Genomic DNA, 6,268 nt, shown 5'->3' on the forward strand with positions numbered 1-6,268 from the left:
TCAAGAAACCCATTCCACAACCTACAAAGAAGAAGCCTGCATCACAACCCAAGAGAGCTCCACAGCCAAAGATGAGAGAGCCTGTGAGAGAGCCCCGAGTGACCGGTAGTCAAGTTCTCGAGAAACGCTACCACTGCACCTACTACCAGAGAGAGGATCACTTGGTTGGGTTTTACTTTCGTCGTAGGAGAGATGAGAGGCGTGAGTAGAAGTGGAGCACCCGAGACATGTACCATCCCTCTGTTGGTATACATGAGCCTTTTTCTTGCTTTCACTCACGAGTCCCTAGTGTTTTTCAGTCTCTTCCTAGAGGTGTTGCCTGGTGTGGAACCTACCATAACTCATATGGTTTTGGTTCACGTGTAAGAGGCTTTGAGTTGCAGTGCTTTGGCGAACCACGCTCTCCTCGACAAGATACTTGCCCCCAGCGTGCAAGTGCTAGGATTGGTTTGCATGCACCTACTTTTACTACCTCGGGGCGAATGAACCAGTACTGAATTCCCAAGAAGTTTATGACTAACCCCAGTACTGAGTCATCCACCTACTACTCTTCTCGCATGTAGGTGGCAGGCGGAGGCCTGGAGAACAAGTGGCTCATTGACTCTTGTTGTTCGTGCCATATGACCGGAGATGCATCATAGTTCTCCAGCCTCACCCCGACAAAGCGGCATGAATACATCACTTTCGGGGATGATCAGAAAGGAAGGATGAAAGCCAAAGATATGGTAAAGGTGAATGAGAGTTTTACTCTCAATGATGTGGCTTTGGTGGAGCATCTGGGCTACAATCTTCTCTTTGTATCTCAGTTGCTAGATGAGGACTTGCAAGTGCGTTTCAAACGTGATACTTCTTGAGTTCTTGATTCGTCTGACGTTTTGATTTGCAAGATTTCCAGAGTTATGAGAGTTTTTGGAGCTAATTTTTTCTGAGTCTCTTGGTTCTTCTTGTTGTTTGATCACTCATCCTTCTTCTGAGCTTTAGATGTGGCATATCAGACTAGGGCACATGAGCTTTGATTTGCTTACTTATTTAAATGCCCTAGGCTTGATTCGAGGATTACCCAAGCTCAAGTTTGAGAAGAGTCTTATTTGTGCTCCCTGTCGGCATGGCAAGATGATTGCTGCCCCTCTCCCACCAGTCAATCTGGTGATGACTGAACGACCGGGAAAACTTCTCCATATAGACACTGTTGGTCCTTCCTGGGTTTGTTCGGTAGGTGGGAAGTGGTATGTATTTATCATTGTTAATGATTTCTCTTGCTACTCTTGGGTCTACTTTCTTATGAGCAAGGATGAAGTGTTCTCACACTTTCGGAGCTTGGTTTTGAGATTGTTCAAGGAACTTCCTAGTGCATTAAAAGCAGTTCGCAGTGATAATGGCACCAAGTTCAAGAACTATCTCTTTGATGTATTCTGTCTTGAGCATAGAATTGAGCATCAATTTTCTGCCCCACGCGTTCCTCAGCAGAATAGCATGGTTGAGAGAAAAAAATCGCACTTTGATGGAGATGGCTATGACGATGCTCGATGAGCATAGGACTCCTAGGAAGTTTTGGGCTGAGGCCATTCGCACAGCGTGCTACATTTCAAATTGGGTTTTCTTGTGCTCGTTTTTAAATTTGACTTCTTATGAGTTGAGCTTTGGGAGACAGCCGAAGGTCTCACACTAGAGAGTCTTTGGTTGTTGATGATTCATCTAAAGCGTGGCAATCTTGATAAATTCAAGTCACATTCTTTTCATAACATTTTCTTAGGGTATTCTCATCATGGTCATTCTTACAGGGTCTTTAATCTTGACACTAACACCATCACGGAGTCCTGTGATGTGACCTTTGATGAATCAATCCCTTGTGTTAGTGCTTCCTTTGAGTGTGCAGGTGACCATGAGATTGGTGAAGGTATCTTCTTGGATAGTGACCTTTCAGCTTTTGAGGATGACGAGAATGATCCACTACTTCCTACTACACTCACTCCCAAGCTAGCTCCTACCTCTTCTACATCGGCAGAGGGTCATGCATCCTCTTCTTCCATTTCAGCTGCCTTCGTCCTGCACCAGCAATGTTTGAGGGAGAGGTCATCTCACAGCACGAGGCCCCTCAGCACATTCAACAGCGTCACCCACCACACCAAATGATTGGTGATCTCAGCGAGAGGGTAACTCATTCAATATCTGCTCATCATGCTTACTTTACTGATTTTGTATTCGTTGCTTCTTTCGGGCCCCATGATGTTGGACATGCTTTATCCAATTCAAATTAGGTCAATGCCATGCATGAAGAGTTAGAAAATTTTAAGAGAAACCAAGTTTGGTCCCTAGTATAACCACCTCCTAATGTTCACACCATTGGCACAAAATGGGTTTTTAAAAACAAACAGGGGGAGGATGGGTCTATAGTAAGAAACAAGGCTAGGTTTGTTGCTCAATGTTTCACTCAAGTAGAGGGAATAGACTTTAGAGAGACCTTTACACCAGTAGCTAGGCTACAAGCTATTAGGATTATTCTTTCATTTGCGACATCCAAAGGTTTCTAGTTGTACCAAATGGATGTCAAAAGTGCTTTCTTAAATGGTTTCATAAAAGAAGAGGTCTATGTCAAGCAACCCCTAGATTTTGAGCACCCAAAATACCCTCATAGAGTATATAAGCTTAAAAAGGCTTTGTATAGGCTTAAGCAAGCTTCTCGAGCTTGGTATGATAGGCTTAAGTCTTTTCTTGCTAGAGCATGGGTATGAGATGGGGTCTGTAGATAAAACTTTGTTCACTCTCAGGCATAGCAATGATTTCCTACTTGTTTAGGTTTACATGGATGATATCATCTTTGGTGGTTCTTCTTATTCTCTTGTGGTCAAGTTTGCAAAAACTATGAGCAGAGAATTTGAGATATCGATGATGGACGAGCTCAATTTCTTCCTCAGATGATAAATCAAGCAATACAAGCAAGGTACATTCGTCCACCAGACGAAGTACACTAAGGATTTACTGAAGAAGTTCGATATGAACGATGCGAAGCCCTTGGCCACACTGATGGCTACCTCGACAATGCTTGATCCGGATGAAGATGGAGAGGAGGTGGACCAGCTAGTAGGGATGGCAACAGGGTCAATCCCCGTCAGGGAATACTTTCCCATCCACGTCCCCATTTAGCTATCGAGGGGAAGATTTCTCCCATTCCCATCCCCGCGGGGAATTTGCGGGGATCGGGTCCCCAATGAGAATGTAAAATTGAATGATATTTGATTATTTTTATATATTAATAATATGTACGTTGTATAAATAAGTAATTTATTGATGTATACGAGGGTAATTAATACAAGATTGATTAAATATCGTAGGTTAGACAAAAAAGAATAAGAGTAATTTATTATTTACTCTACGTAATGTAATGTTTGTATATTTATATACTAAGAAAAATATGTATATATGTAATATCGGGGATATAGCGGGGAGCGGGGATGGGGAGCGCCTTCCCGTCCCCGTCCCTATATGAGTTCGCGGGGGACAAAATCTCCCCATCCCCATCCCCTAATAGAGGAATTCCCCTCGGGGAATCGGGGATCAGGTCCCCATTGACATCCTTACCAGCTAGAGTATATGAGCATGATTGGCTCCCTCTTGTACCTAATGGCGATAAGACCGGACATTCACTTATCTGTTTACTTCTGTGCGCATTTCTAAGCTTCACCAAGGACATCTCACCACCAAGCGGTGAAACACATACCCAGGTACCTCAGGCACACCTTGGAGTATGGTCTTTGGTATTCTACCACTTCTCCCTCTTTTCGAGATTTTTCGGATGCGGATTTTGCTGGTTGTAGAATTGTCAGGAAGAGTACATCTGATACCTGTTATTTCTTGGGTACTTCTCTTGTGTGTTGGTCTTCTCATAAACAGTCTAGCATTATGCAGTTTACTGTTGAAGCTGAATATGTAGCTGTTGCTCACTGATTTTGTGGATGGTTCCTACCTTGAGAGATTTTGGGTTGGATTTCAAGAGTATGCCACTTTTTTGTGTGACAGCACTAGTTCTATCAACTTAGCCAACAACCCACTTCAGCATTCAAGAACCAAACATATAAATGTAATATTTCACTTTCTGAGAGACCACAATGAGAAGGGAGACATTGAGTTGAGCTACATTGATATCCAACACCAGCTAGCTGACATTTTTACTAAGCCTCTAGATGCAACCAGATTTGCCTATTTGAGAGGAGAGCTTGGAGTGTGCTATCCCTATAGCATTGTGTGAGGGGGAGTTGCTCTTGTAAATACTCTATCTTACTTTTGAGTATTTGTATTGCATCTAATCATGTAAGATAATCATAGTAATTGGGCTTTGACTTGTATGTTTTTAGTATTTTCTTGTGCTAGATTTGAATTTGGACTAAATTGAGTAGTTGTGCAAAGCAATATTTTATTCTTAGACTCTTCTTGATGCTTTGACATGAAACATCTCAAGCAAGCTAGCTTTCCCTAAGATGAAATTTGGTAATTTTATGAATCATGCAGGCTATGAACTGCTACTTTTTTATCACCATGTTCGTATTTGTTTAGGCTTAGTCAATGCTTATGTTAAGACTAGTTTGATGAATATCTTGCTCTAGAACTTCTTAGTTTAAGACACACTACATGAAAAATGGGCATAGGAGACACAGTTTAGTGCTGGGTCATTACATGACCCGTCACTTATGTCACCTCGGGTCACTCCCATTTATAGACCCGTCACTGATACCAGACAATAGGTGACGGGTCATAATATTACCTGTCACAAAAAAATATAAGTGACGAGTAATAACTAAACCTGTCACTAATGAGTTGGTCATAGGTGACGGGTCCCCCTGCAACAGTAATAAGTGACGGGTCATGCTATGACCCGTTACTTATAACTTGGTAAAGGTGACGGGTCTCCCTGGGCCAATTATAAGTGACGGGTTATAATGCAACCCGTCACTTATGACTCTTAATAGGTGACAGGTAATCTTATCACCCGTCACCTATTACTCAACTCTATTTTAAGAGCTGGCCAGCCACTGTACAGGCAAACAGTTACTGCACAGTGCTAGCCGCATAGTGGCTCACGTTTTTCATGACTCCCCTAGGGATTCTCCAATATCTTATTGATTTGAAGTTTGAATAGGTGCTAGGTCTTTGAAGGTTCACATCTCCCCTTTTCCTCCTCCTTTCCTCTCCTCCTGTAAACCCTAATTGGTACATTTGATGTGCTTTGAGTTGTAATCGACCGTTTTGCATGTTTATCCAAAATCTTAATACAAGTGAGTTGTATTTATGTTAGATTTGATATTAGATTTTCCTGATCTACCGCAAGATGCTACAGATCTAGTGTATTTGTAGGGAATTTTTAATCACGTGCTTAACCATAAAATTAAGGTCATTTTTAATGAAAAATGAATGTTTTTACATTAATTGTAGATGATAGACAGAAGTTGGATGTACCTCGAGACCCGGACTTGTTAGGAGTACTTGAGCGGGGTCAAGCATTTCATGAGTGCTGCCTTGGCGGATATGAAAGATCATGGTAAAATGGCAATGTATTGTCCATGTCGCGACTGCAGGAATGAAATGAAGTTTCCGAAACCAGACAATATCCATGCACACTTAGTCATGCATGGATTTAAAGAGAATTATACATGTTGGAACAAACATGGTGAAGAAGGCCTTAACGAGGGAGAGATGGATTGGGCCCTCCATGCCGATAGTGTGGATCAGGACTTACACCCGGTGGTGAATTGTTGATTCCACATTTGGTTGTTTCGCCAAAGAACTGAGAAATATTAGGTTTGCTATGAGCACAAATGGCATGAATCCATTCGGTAACATGAGTACCTCACATAGCACCTGGCCTGTTGTATTGTCGATCTACAACCTTCTACCTTGGCTTTGTAACAAGTGGAAATACATTATGTTATTGATCTTGATATTAGGACCGAAACAACCTAGCAACGATATAGATGTGTACCTCGGGCCTTTAGTCGATGATCTTAAGAAACTCTGGTCGGAAGGTATCGAGGTTTGGGATCAGTACAAGCAAGAGTACTGTAAAGAAGAATATCTGCGAGAGTCTGATTGGTACATTGCTCCAGATGAAGGAAAAAGGAAAGGATCATGAGAACGCACGAGCTAACCTTGAATAAATAGGCTTAAGTCCAGAGCTCCATGCACAAGATACGGACAAAGAAAAACACCTACCCCCAGCAGCTATCACTCTCTCCAAGAAAGAGAAAAAAGAATTCTGCGAGTTCTTGCACAGTGA

The sequence above is a fragment of the Phragmites australis genome, chromosome 2 (genome assembly GCF_958298935.1).
Source record: "Phragmites australis chromosome 2, lpPhrAust1.1, whole genome shotgun sequence".
Taxonomy (NCBI): Eukaryota; Viridiplantae; Streptophyta; class Magnoliopsida; order Poales; family Poaceae; genus Phragmites; species Phragmites australis.